Genomic DNA, 14551 nt, shown 5'->3' with positions numbered 1-14551 from the left:
GGTATATCAGACCGTATACCACAGGTATGACAAAACATATATTTTTACTACTTTAATTAAAATGGTAAACAGTTTATAATAGCAATAAGGCACCTCGGGGGTTTGAAGTGTATGGCCAATATACGATGGCTAAGGACTGTATCCAGGCGTCGTGCTAAGAACAGTCCTTAGCTGTGGTATATTGGCCATATACCACACCTCCTCATGCCTTGTTGCTTAATTATACACCTTGTTGCTATTTGGCATTAGGCAATAAACCTTCTGCAAACATACACACATAGGCCTCACACAGTGTGGAGATGGGGAACAGTTATCAGCCAATTAAAAATCAAGTTAATATTTTAACGATTCAACCGAATAGATTCTGAAGAGATCCTTTACCGCATTCCGAACATCTTCACGTCTACCCACACACACACAAGCGTAGAGTCAGATGGAGCATGCCAACGTCCTTACACTGTTTAATTACATTCCCCTTTTTAAGAGGCAGTATTAAGCGTCTGACACACACACACACACACACTATCTCTCTCGCTCTCTCTCTCGCTCTCGCACACACACACTTTGATGGCTGCTCTATCCTTGCCACGGTGAGATGGAGAGCGTGGGCTGTAACTAATAAAGAAAAACATTTGTATTTAGATCATATTGCTGCGTTCACTCTAGGGGAGAGAGAGGTCTGACTGCAGACTGACCAACTCTTAAATTACTGGACATCTCATGCAATGTCCTATCAAAAGGGAATGTTCTAGAACTCAGAGTGTAGAAAGAACGCTATACACACGTACACACACGCACACGCACAGACACACACACACACACACACACACACACACACACACACACACACACACACACACACACACACACACACACACACACACACACACACACACACACACACACACACACACACACACACAGTAACAGTGCTATGATTGTACTGCTCCGGGAATAGGATAGAGACTACTTGTCGATTGCGTACCAACTGGCTGCACAGTGATCAATGATAGTCTATTACACAATGTTACACAGTGAATAGGATGCAGTGCACATTATAATGCACATGGTGTGTCTTCAGAAGGGTGTGTATGTTTACCCACTGAGGGGAATGTGGAGGAGAATAACAGCCCAACAGTTTTACTGATCAAAGATATTAATCTGCTGTGCTGGACCTTAACTGTTAAAGCCAAACATTTTGCCCTCCTTTAACTGTAGCCTGCCATTAATCGATATGTGTGTGTGTGGGTGTTTGTACATTTTGTCTGTGTGTGGTGTGGGTGTTTGTACAGTTGTGTCTGTGTGTGGTGTGGGTGTTTGTACATTTTGTCTGTGTGTGGTGTGGGTGTTTGTACAGTTGTGTCTGTGTGTGGTGTGGGTGTTTGTACAGTTGTGTCTGTGTGTGGTGTGGGTGTTTGTACATTTTGAGTTTGACTTGTGTGTCCATGTAAGTGAATGTGTTGGCAAGTATATGTCATTGAGTATCTCTGAGTGTGTGTGTGTGTGTGTGTGTGTGTGTGTGTGTGTGTGTGTGTGTGTGTGTGTGTGTGTGTGTGTGTGTGTGTGTGTGTGTGTGTGTGTGTGTGTGTGTGTGTGTGTGTGTGTGTGTGTGTGTGTGTGTGTGCGTGTGTGTGTGTTGTTGCCACAGTGTGTGTGTAAATAATGCTGAAGTGACTCATCAGTCCTATGTCAGTGTGTCTACTAGCCAGGATTGTCAATTTGAGGGAGAGGAGAACAGGTCAATGTGGATGGTACAGGGACATTGAGCAGCCCTCATCTTACCATGTCATCGCAATTACATCAAGACCACAACGGACTCATACACTCATCTCTCTGACGCATGAGTGTGTGAAGGGAAAGTTGTGTGTGTGTGTGGTGGTGGGGAGGGGGGGTGGTGCTTGGCTGGCTGCAATCTGTCAGCCTCTGTGACAGTCTTTCTAAATACCTGCCTGGGCCAGCCATCTCTTCCAGCTCAGTGTGCCTGCTGCCTGCTGTATGAAGGACATCTGAGCTAAGTAAGTTGGAACACAAATACACACACACATGCACACGCACACTGGGTCTGATAAGCAGAGACTGCTTGTCGATTGAGTAACACCTGGCTGCACACTGATCAATGATAGTCTATTACACAATGTCACACAGTGAGTATGACTTAGTGAACACACAGAGCGTTAGTTATAGTGATTTTCTTTCAGGCGTCCAATAGTGTCCATTTAGAATCACATGGTGTGTCTTCAGAAGGGTGTGTATGTTTACCCACTGAGGGGAATGTGGAGGAGAATAACAGCCCAACAGTTTTACTGATCAAAGATATTAATCTGCTGTGCTGGACCTTAACTGTTAAAGCCAAACATTTTGCCCTCCTTTAACTGTAGCCTGCCATTAATCGATATGTGTGTGTGTGGGTGTTTGTACAGTTGTGTCTGTGTGTGCACTGCATCAATCAATGTGTGTGGGTCCGTGTGTGTGTGTGTGTGTGTGTGTGTGTGTGTGTGTGTGTGTGTGTGTGTGTGTGTGTGTGTGTGTGTGTGTGTGTGTGTGTGTGTGTGTGTGTGTGTGTGTGTGTGTGTGTGTGTGTGTGTGTGTGTGTGTGCGTGTGTGTGTGTGAGCCAGCCAAAACACTTTCAATCAGACGATAGAGCAGATTGAGGGAGAAGCGTTCTTTAACGGTCCTCTCTGTCCCCTCCTCGCCAGTCATCACTCACACCCCATTTCCTTCACAGAGAACACTGGCAATCACAACCGTCTTCTAACTGAAGAACACATAATATTAGTCTAGTGGAAACACCTTTCAGATGGTATTGAGAGGTATCGATAGTCTACTCTCTTGTAATATTATCCTATGGACATTATTACCTTTCAGAGCACATTGAGAGTTGGAGGTATTGGTAGAGCTCTCTGTTAGTGGGTAGGTCATGTTATTTTGGAGGCTGCGGTATTAGTCTTCAGAAAGCACAGGGGAAATGAGGAAAGGAGAAACGGGCATATGGTATGACTCTATAAAGGAGAGTTCCAAAGGAACAGACTTTCCTTCTTAATTATTTATAGGTTTGGAGGAATAATCACAAAGATGTTGTGCCACATGTGTACATTATTTATGTTTCGACTAACAACAACAAAACACACACACACACACTGCTGAGAGGCTGCAGCTCCAGCCAGGTCACCCATGAAACAAATCAGAATTCCACGTCCGTGCATGTCTGAGAACGTCGAGAGATGACGTGGAAACTGGCCACCAGGGGGCAACAGTGAGCTCTGTTACCAGCAAGTTCGGCATGGTGGCAGCACTTTTACTTTATGTGTTTGTTTAAAATGTCACTGGAAATAATTGCGTCTGCCATCTAGATGAAAGAATAGTACATTTTCAACAACTTCTCAGTCATGCAAACACTTTTGATGGCACCCAGCACTTTGGATTTGGAAGCAATGTTATATACCAAACTTTCATAGAACCTTGGCACAAACCAAAACGATCATCGAAAGCCAGTCTGAAATCGCTAATTAATGGTGGAGATCTTATAATAACTCTATGCCTTCTCTTATCAGGTGATATCCATCAGTGCCCTGGACCTCACTTTATCACGAACCCCATCAAACGGCCTATGCACCCATGCTCCTCTTGGGAATGTTTGATAAAGAGTAACAGCAAAGCTTTGGTATGTTTGGAATGCACGCAGTGGATTCATCTAAAATGCGGCGATTCTAGCTTTGGACATGGGGTCAATGACTAAATATTGGTGTCTGATAAATCTAAAATATCGCAGAGTGGAGTAATAGTATATGGAATCAGTGATCATTTTATTACATTTTGCACAAGGAGGATTTTTAAAGATATATTTAAGTGTCACAAAACCGTTAGAATCAGAGGACTTAAAAAATACTGTGTAGAAAACTTTTGGGAGGAAGTGGGTAAAATTGACTGGTCACCTGTGCTAGGTAGTGGTGGGGTAGACAGAGCCTGGGAAGTCTTTAAATGTAGATTCCTTGATGTGGTGAATGTGATGGCTCCCATTTGATGGGTCAGGGTAAAGTAGAGATCTAGCCCTTGGTTTAATCATGAGATTTTAGAATCTATCCAAGCAAAGGCCTTTAAAAAATTTAAGAACTCTCAAGAGCAGCATGATTTTGTCCTATATAAACATCACAGAAATGAAGCACAAAGCAGGATGGATGAAGCTAAGAGGGTTTACTTCCCTGAGAAAATAATTGAGAACAAAAATGACCCTAAAAAGCTTTGGATATCATTTAAGGAACAAGGCTGTAGTAGTACTACCAAAAACAAACTAAACAGTATTGGACTGAACATCAGGGGGGAGATGGTATATGAAAAAGCAGAGGTTGCCAATGAATTACACTCTTTTTTTTACTTCTGTTGCCAGCAAACTGGTTAGCAAGCTGCCCACCACTTCTGGTTTGTATGGAAGCAACCAAGTCAAGAAGTATTATGTAAAGTTAGGGGTTTAGCCAAACTCTTTTTCTTTTGTAAAGGTAGCAACAGCCAAAATAGTCAGTATGCTGGCAGAGCTTAAATGCTCCAAAGCCACAGGCCTGGATAATATTCCTGCAAGGTTTCTAATAGATTCTGCTGAGCAAATTGGCCCTTGTATTACGCATAACGTTAATCTCTCTCTTGAACAAGGCACCTTTCCCAGGGACATGAAACAAGCTAAAGTTATACCTCTGTATAAGAAGGGGAAAAGGTCTGAACCTGGGAATTATAGGCCTGTATCTATGCTCTGTGTAACATCAAAGATCCTGGAGAGAGTTGTACATGTACAATGTATGAACATGTTAACAAACAGGGTCTAATGTCTGATTTTCAGTCGTGTTTTATAAAAACATCCTCCACTGATTCATGTCTACTTTACTTGACTGACTTCATCAGGAAAGAGATCGATGAGGGAAATCTGTATGGAATGGTACTGATTGACCTACAGAAGGTCTTTGATACAGTTAACCACTGTCTCCTAATCTCCAAACTGGAGGCACTGGGGTTAAGCAGTGTCCCTCTAGGCTGGGTAAAGTCCTATTTATCAGGAAGGGAGCAAGTAGTAGAGGTTAATGGTTCACTGTCTCAGGCGAAACCAATGAGTTGTGGTGTTCCATGCTTGGGCCTCTGCTGTTTTTATTGTATATTAACAATATGAAAGATGCTTGTTCTTGCCGTCTTTTTCTTTATGCGGATGACTGCACTTCTGGTGTCTCACAAAAGTAAAACTGTTGGAGAGCGTACTTAGCACAGAGCTTACTAACATTAGAAAATGGCTTGGAGATAATAAGCTATCTCTGCACTTAGGGAAAACTGAGGCAATTATTTTTGGATCCAGACCTAAATTGAATAGGTCCTCTGAAATCAGTGTGGAATTAGGGGGCGAGGTGCTGACTACTAAAACCTCTGTTAGCTACTTGGGATGTATCCTTGATGGAAGCTTGGGAGGTGTGAGCATGGCCAATATAGCAATTCTCAGGCCATTAATTTATCACAGGCCACCAGGAGGAAGACTCCTATTAAAAGCCAATAGGGGGAAGCTAAATAATGTTGTGCACACTCAGATAAACCCTGGCCAGAAACAGACAGACAAGGCTTTTAAAGAAAGGGAGGATGTGGGGAGAAATAAAAGACAGGAAAAAAAGAGAGACTCAAAGGGGTTCATTGCCGGATTCTCTCAATTATCGGTCTGGGCCGTTGTGACAGAGGTTAACACAAGAGTCAGGGGGAAAAAGAGAGGGAGGGACAGAAGAGAAGGGGATAGAGAGAAAAGAGAGGGGGCAGTACCCAAGAGAACTGCACAATGAAGTAATGACCAGTTGATATTTGAAAGGACCACCTAAGACAGCCAGTCAAGTAGGCTGTCTAAAAACTATTTTAACAGTAATTGTAAATATAGTGCTACAATATTTAACAAATTATGCAAATTGCCTACATTATTGTAACCTCCAGACACTGAATAGCTGAAGGCTATTGCCCATACATTTGAAAATGGATGTCTCTTCTCGACAAACATTTAAAAGAATCTGTCTACCTTTTCACAAAGAAGCTACAAATAACAGGAAAAGCAATCTGTCGGATTTATCCTTCGGTGTGCCATATCTCTGATGCCCCATCATGACAAATTACTCTGAGATTTACAAAATAACAACATGTTGCCATAGAAACGGGCTGTCACAGATACTGATTACTGGAAAAAAGCTTTGGCCACGTTGAAGGACAGCTGAATCCGTTCTCTGAGCTCTCTGAACTGTACCAACAAATAGGATTGCACAATTCCGGCAACATTCCCAAAACAATCCCCGGTTTTCCAGAAATAGAAGACTGGAATATTGGTTGGAAGATTGTTTGGAAGATTACTTGAAGGTTAAGGGAAAAGCAGGACATTTGTGAATCCTCCAAACAAGATTTCGGGAAAATCTGGGAATTCTGGGAAAGTTTTGCCTCCATACTCACAACTAGAAAGGTCACAAATGCAATACAGGGTACAAATAACCCCATGGGAACACACTGTTCACTCTTAGTTGATCCAGCTTGACTAAGTCTCAAAACAGATGCATCATGATAAATCAGGGTTCATAAACTGAGTCACTGACATATATGGTTCTATAATGTGTTTGTAACTGTTTGGTATATGGTTAAGAAGGCATAATAGCGCATTAAAACAGGGTCAAGTAGTCTGTGTCTGCGAGGTTTCTGAGGACGACTCAAATGTATACCACAGAACACACCTGTTGACATTGTGATCATATATTTCCTCATCTCTAACAAGTAACCCTCACTGATCACTGGTCTGATTGTCTCTGGTAATCTCAGATTGCTATTGCATCAATAACTTTCAGATTACAGTGGTGTGTGCGTGGGGGCACTGATGCCCTCATGGATTATAATCCTAATCCAGGGAGTTGTGCCAGACTGTGTATATTCCACAGATGGACAGATTGACGTCAGTGCTAAGGGAACTACCCAAATCACCAGGGAGGAGATGATGACAACGTCACAATTGTCCTACTGAGGATTAGAAAACAAACCAGGCAAAAACTAAAGCAGTGGTTACTAAACTTTTTGCATTTATTATCTCCAATAATCCTGGGATTTACCTAAAGACGGTCCAATAATCCTGTGACCTACCTAAAGACTGTCCAATAATTCTGTGGCTGTGACCCAGTGAATAGAAATACTAACCACAACCCAGTCCTTAGTCGCGGCCCAAGAGAGACTGGCTGTCACCCATAAGTGGATTCAGAGTTACAATTGTGGGATATCACCAGGATACAGTAGAGGTTAGGGGACTTTCTCTTGATGTATTTATTTATTTTGTTCTCGGTCTCTCTCTCTCTCTCTCTCTCTCTCTCTCTCTCTCTCTCTCTCTCACACACACACACACACACACACACACACACACACACACACACACCCCTCCGACTACGGCCCACCCAGGCCGCCGTAATAATAGCCCCTTGGTGCATGGTCTGATCATCAGGCTGGTCATGAAATGTGATCTAGAGGTTGGCAACATAAATAGCTTCCTCCCTCCAGCAGTTAGAGCAGCAGGGCATTACACATTACTACTGGTGGCTGGCTGGTTGGCTGGTGGCTGGTTGGTGGGAGACTGGCTGGCTGGCTGGCTGGCTGGCTGGCTGGCTGGCTGGCTGGCTGGTGGCTGGCTGGCTGGCTGGCTGGCTGGTTGGCTTGCTGGCTGGCTGGCTGGTGGCTAGCTGGTTGGTGGCTGGCTGGCTGGCCTCTGGGTTATGCTTCCTAAACCTATCCACCTCCTCACAGGGCACACACACACCACTTACTGGAACACACACACACAGATACACACACACTACTTACTTGAACACACACACACACAGTCTTGTACAGCTAATCTTGAGGGGACACACAATTCCGTCCCATTCAAAATCATATTTTCCCTAACCCATAACCCTAACCCTAACCCTAACCCAAACTCTTAACCCAAATACCTAACCTTAACCCTAAACCTAACCCTAGCTCATAAACCTAACCCTAAAACTAACCCTAGCTCCTAACCCTAAACCTTAACGTAATTCTAACCCTGACACTAATTCTAACCTTAACCTTAAACCCCCTAGAAATAGCATTTGACCTCGTGGGGATTAACAAAATGTCCCCAGTTGGTCAAATTTGTGTCTGGTCCCACAAGAATAGTTAAACACGTCCACCACTTACTGGAAAACACACACACATCCCTGAGCCCTGCCACTGGGTACCAAACTATTTGAGGGGCTGAGACTTCCACAGCATCCTCAAATGTTTCTGTTAAATAACCACCAACATTTTGAGACAGACAGACAGACAGACAGACAGACAGACAGACAGACAGACAGACAGACAGACAGACAGACAGACAGACAGACAGACAGACAGACAGACAGACAGACAGACAGACAGACAGACAGACAGACAGACAGACAGACAGACAGACAGACAGACAGGATGTGCTGGACTGGCTCAAACACACGAGGAAGAATGATCAGGAACATGATGGATTACAACAGGTTTTGTAATTACGTTGCTGTAGCCCTCAGAAATATGCCTGGCTGCCTTCCATGACAGGCAAGTGACAGACACACATACAACCCAGTGGCAATGTCACTCAATTAATAACCAATGAGTGAATTCGGTGGGACCGTGAACATCACCATCAGGCGGCCCCAGTCCCAGAGTAGTACAATCATAACACTGTCACAGTGTGTGTGTGTGTGTGTGTGTGTGTGTGTGTGTGTGTGTGTGTGTGTGTGTGTGTGTGTGTGTGTGTGTGTGTGTGTGTGTGTGTGTGTGTGTGTGTGTGACAAAAAAGCTGACAATTAAGATTGGTTTCTTTAATGGAAATAAATCCTGCCTCACTTTGGAAAGTAAAAGGGAGGTTGTTCAAGCAACGCTTCTCCCAGTACTTGATTATGGTGAAATAATCTACATGTAAGCAGCAGGCTCTGTTTTAAACCTTCAGACTCAGTCTATCACTCAGCACTGCATTATCACTGGGGACAGATTTCATACAACTCATTACATTTTGTATAGTTCTGTTGGCTGTGAGTCTCTGACTATCAGAATTTTAGTTGTTATGCCCCCAGCTTATGCTCCCCTGTCTAAATAAAAGTAAAATTGAATAAATGCATGTGTGTGTGCATATTGTCATGACGTTGCCCTCTCTCTGGGTACAGCGAGCACAGTTGAACCCCCTCCCTCTGCACCAGGCCTTTTCTATGCACCATCCCCCAACCTACCTCCCCCTACCCAGGCTGCTGTGGTCAGAAGGCGGTCGTAAATTCCAAAGGGAATGTCCTGCCTCACAGGCCACAGTTTTGAGACAGAATGGTTTCATAGAGAGACAAAGGAATTCTTCCACCTCACCGGACGGGGGAACCGAACGACATTTATGTTCTGGAGAAGGTATAAAAGATCGGTGAAGAATCCAGCTACGAACTGGTCCTCTTGGTACAATTTTGTGAAACTCATGAGACAATATTGCCATATTACCATAATAATGTTTATATAATAGCCTCAGCTATGGGACTTACATCTAAATGGTTGTATAAAATGGATGAATAAGGATAAACCTATTTGGAATATGTTGAGATGCTATGTACTGATGTTAATGTGAGAGAATTGTATTTCTGTTCAAAGCTTAACTAAGTCACCGGCACGCCCCCAGGGACACAGACAGGACAAGGCGTCATGTGACAGCCTTTTCTACGTTCAGTATATGAACCCCCACCCAGGGTTTCCTTCTTGTGACCAGCTTACCTCGAGAAGAGAGGGCCAAGGTTTGACCATGCATTCCTCTACTGAACTTTAACCATACCACGTGGTTAAATTTTTAGACTATCGATACCGACAGAATAATAACAAGTCTTTGATATTAATTACTAGTCTGCAGATAGAAATTCGGTATCATTGAACGCGAAGACCGACGAAACATCCATTCTATAACGACATTAATGAATGTCGCTTTGAAAGATCCATTCTAACCGAGAGAGAGATAGCGAGAGAGAGAGAGAGAGAGAGAGAACTCTCCAACAGAACCAAACTCTCCAACCAGGATCCCGACGACACACTGAGCATAAATATATATATTGATTGCAATTGTTCCCGAATGAGTGAGCGTTCATGTGCAAAGGAATAGCATATCAATTGTTAATATTTATCAACTCTATAGTGTCTTCTCCACTGCCCCCACCCCCCTTGTTTGTTTAACAAGCCGCCATGCCGGTTTAGCCCACTAGGGCACATTCCTCTACCATTGCTTTGTAACGATACCTACTGTTTTGTATGCTTTCTGTGAATTACTTAGTTTAGTAAATAAATGATTTTAAGACAATTGATGTATGGATGACTTAGTGAAGACTGGGTTCGTGCAGATAACAACAATTTACGACGTTTGGAATGAGACTGACGAGGTAAAGAATACATCATAAATCAGAAGACTCAGATCAGATATTATGATATCTGAAGTTATATTAGGAAAATTATAACTTTGTAATCTGAATATTTTCCTTGGTGCCCCGACCTTCTAGTTAATTACAGTTACATGATTAATCAGTTTAATCGCGTAATAATAATTACAGAGAGTTATTTGATAAACATGTCTTCCGTTTTAATGATGCCCAAAGACACGACAGTATACATCTCTGTGTGTGCATACGTGCGTGTGTGTGGGTTCCTTGAGCCCATTTGTGCTCAGAAAGACCTGTCTGGCTGAGTAGAGAGAACATCTGCTCTGCTAGGTGAGCTGTCTGCTAGGTGAGCTGTCTGCTAGGTGAGCTATCTGCTAGGTGAGCTGTCTGCTAGGTGAGCTGTCTGCTAGGTGAGCTGTCTGCTAGATGTGCTGTCTGCTAGGTGAGCTGTCTGCTAGGTGAGCTGTCTGCTAGGTGTGCTGTCTGCTAGGTGAGCTGTCTGCTAGGTGTGCTGTCTGCTAGGTGTGCTGTCTGCTAGGTGTGCTGTCTGCTAGGTGAGCTGTCTGCTAGGTGTGCTGTCTGCTAGGTGAGCTGTCTGCTAGGCGTGCTGTCTGCTAGGCGTGCTGTCTGCTAGGTGCGCTGTCTGCTAGGTGAGCTGTCTGCTAGGTGTGCTATCTGCTAGGTGTGCTATCTGCTAGGTGAGCTGTCTGCTAGGTGTGCTATCTGCTATGTGTGCTATCTGCTAGGTGAGCTGTCTGCTAGGTGTGCTATCTGCTAGGTGAGCTGTCTGCAAAGTGAGCTGTAGGGCAGATACACCACAGGCTGACAGACCAGAGGGAGAACCAGAGGTTGCTGTTGCTGCTGCTGTCTGGGCCCGTCAGAGCTACCAGGCCTGGGCCTGGAGTTGTAACTTCACCCAAGGCCAAGCCACAGGGAGGGGGAGAGTGGTGGGGGGGTGAGGGGGAAACGGGAGTGATAAGGGTAGTTAGAGAGAGGGGGTGACAGGAAGAGGGGAAAGAGAGAGCGAGAGCGAGAGAGAGAGAGAGAGAGAGAGAGAGAGAGACCACACACACATATAACACTAGACACTATGGACCAAATGCAGACTTTGTCACCCTGCAAGAAACATGGTATAGAGGAGAGCCGGTAGTCCCATCCACCAAACTACCAGGTGTTACACAGGGAAGAGACTCAGGGGTGTTCTAATTTGGTATAGATCAGACTTAACCCACTCCATTACATTAATAAAAATAGGAACATTTTGGCTAGAAATTCGAAAGGAAATGATCTCAACAGAGAAACATTTCCTCCTATGTGCTACCTAAACCTAAAAAAGAAACGTCCTCTCACTGTCAACTGCGTTTATTTTCAGCAAACTTAACATGTGTAAAATTTGTCTGAACATAACAAGATTCAACAACTGAGACATAAACTGAACAAGTTCCACAGACATGTGACTAACTGAAATGGAATAATGTGTCCCTGAACAAAGGGAGGGTCAAAATCAAAAGTAACAGTCAGTATCTGGTGTGGCCACCAGCTGCATTAAGTACTGCAATGTATCTCTTCCTCATGGACTGCACCAGATTTGCCAGTTCTTGCTGTGAGATGTTACCCCACTCTTCCACCAAGGCACCTGCAAGTTCTCAGACATTTCTGGGGGGAATGGCCCTAGCCCTCACCCTCCGATCCAACAGGTCCCAGACATGCTGAATGGGATTGAGATCCGGGCTCTTCACTGGCCATGGCAGAACACTGACATTCCTGTCTGGCAGGAAATCACACACAGAACGAGCAGTATGGCTGGTGGCATTGTCATGCTGGAGGGTCATGTCAGGATGAGCCTGCAGGAAGGGTACCACATGAGGGAGAAGGATGTCTTCCCTGTAATGCACAGCGTTGAGATTGCCTGCAATGACAACAAGCTCAGTCCAATGATGCTGTGACACACCGTCCCAGACCATGACGGACCCTCCACCTCCAAATCGATCCCGCTCCAGACCCCAGACCTCGCTCATTCCTTCAACGATAAATGCAAATCCGACCATCACCCCTGGTGAAACAAAACTGTGACTCGTCAGTGAAGAGCACTTTTTGCCAGTCCTGTCTGGTCCAGCGATGGTGTATTTGTGCCCATAGGCGACGTTGTTGCCCGTGATGTCTGGTGAGGACCTACCTTACAAAAGGCCTACAAGCCCTCAGTCCAACCTCTCTCAGCCTATTGCGGACAGTCTGAGCACTGATGGAGGGATTGTGCCTTCCTGGTGTAACTTGGGCAGTTGTTGTTGCCATTCTGTACCTGTCCGGCAGGTGTGATGTTCGGATGTACCGATCCTGTGCAGGTGTTGAATGATATCACGAAGAACTGCAAAAGTGTTGCTAATGCTCTCCACTTTCTGGAGGACCAAGTTTTGAAATCAATGGAATGCCCAGTGGAAGCAGAGTATGACAGCTAACGAGATGGAGAAAATTCTGTTGTTTTATTGCAAATATGCGGAGGGAGTCGAAAAGAGAACACACAGAAGGCTGTTATATAAAATACCTCTCTTCAGATTACATCTGCAAACTAAGGGCAACCATGGCATCTTTGACAGAGAGGGAGAAGCGTTCATCCATTTATACGGGTAAGAGAGTGTAGCTAGCTACATTTTCAGATATTATACGTTTCAAATTTTGTCAGAAAGTCATTTTCATTGCAAGTTAAAGCATACTGTTAGCTAGCTAGCTAACGTTAGCTGGCTGGTTGGCTGGCTCGCTAGCTAACGTTACGTGTATGATCTGTGTAGTAATATTATTTGTATCTCAGAGCCATTTGCATTGCTAGTTATAGCCTAATGTTAACTAGCTAGCTAACATTGAACATAGTTGGTTAGTTTTAGCTACCTGTAGATTCATGCAGGGTAGTAATGTTATGAGTTGGGATTATGGTTCATCGTTTAGCTAGCTATTTACATGTCTAAACAAAAGATTCCACTATGCAAGTAACCATTTCACTGTACCGTTTACACCTTCTGTATCCTGTACATGTTACAAATTAACTTTGATTTGATTTGGTATAGTCAGTGTTTACCAGAGATGGTAATGTGAAGAACAACATGACCAGCACTAAAGTCAAATTAGGATATAACGTTAGGCCAACGAGACTGTGTACAAGTTCAAAAATGTTGTAGTAGAATGCCCTGCTTTTATTTTGTCACACTCACAACCGTAAGCTATTTTCTGTAATTAGCTTGCCATTAACTTGTAATTAATGATCTTGTTGTGAGTTATTTTCCTGTAATAATGAATACAAATTAGCTAAAGTTAAGACACTGTCAGCTATATGATATGGTCATTATTTGAACTGGCTAGCCAGCTAACTTAACGTTCGCTAGGTAGCTGACAAGCTAGAAACAAACCAAAACATTATTTAGAAAGTTGCTTTTAGTTACCTGGTTTGCTAGATTGACATATACTTAGTTCATTTTTAAACGGATGGGTTTATTGGTGTTAAAATACACCAGTTATGCTATTTTGGACCGCCAGGCTGCTGATGTCATGTAGCCTGTCGTTTTTGTGTTTATACTTTTTCATAACAACAACGACAAGTCAATGTCGAACGACAATAGAATGTTCATGATGTCTCTGCAACAACTATATACAGACATGTCAATAGACATACAGTGGTTGCTCAATTAAACGTTTTGAGATTATCCTGCGGGATTTAAAGGTAATTTGTGGTTTAGTACATTACCCCGCATCACTGCTTCATTGCTCCAGACCACCGCAAGGGGGAGTTAGAGCACTGATTATGCTTTTGGGTCCCAAGGCGCTAATGTGTCTCTACCTGAATGAATGCTGTCAATGAATGGGCGATATAAACCAAATAGAAACTGATAATTGTGCACGACTTCAAAATGTAATTTCAATGAACTGAATGATGAGGATGAAGAAGGTAATTGAACAGTAGTGTAAGAATTGCTATTCCTCTGTCCTGCATGCACATTCTTTTTTGTTTCTACTTGGTCAGAAGAAGCTGTAACTGGAATGTACAGTGAGGGGAAAAAAGTATTTGATCCCTGCTGATTTTGTACCTTTGTCCACTGACAAAGAAATGATCAGTCTATAATTTTAATGGTAGGTTTATTTGAAC

The 14551-nt window shown here is 43.6% G+C and overlaps 1 protein-coding gene across 2 annotated transcripts in view; it reads right to left on the bottom strand.

Annotated features, from left to right (window-relative positions):
* The window catches only part of LOC106599530 (glypican-1), a 126383-nt gene that overhangs the window by 63210 nt on the left and 48622 nt on the right, over positions 1-14551 (bottom strand). The window lies entirely within an intron of this gene.

Source organism: Salmo salar, chromosome ssa03 (genome assembly GCF_905237065.1).
Source record: "Salmo salar chromosome ssa03, Ssal_v3.1, whole genome shotgun sequence".
NCBI classification, from domain to species: domain Eukaryota; kingdom Metazoa; phylum Chordata; class Actinopteri; order Salmoniformes; family Salmonidae; genus Salmo; species Salmo salar.
This window is presented reverse-complemented; position numbering and strand designations above follow the sequence as displayed.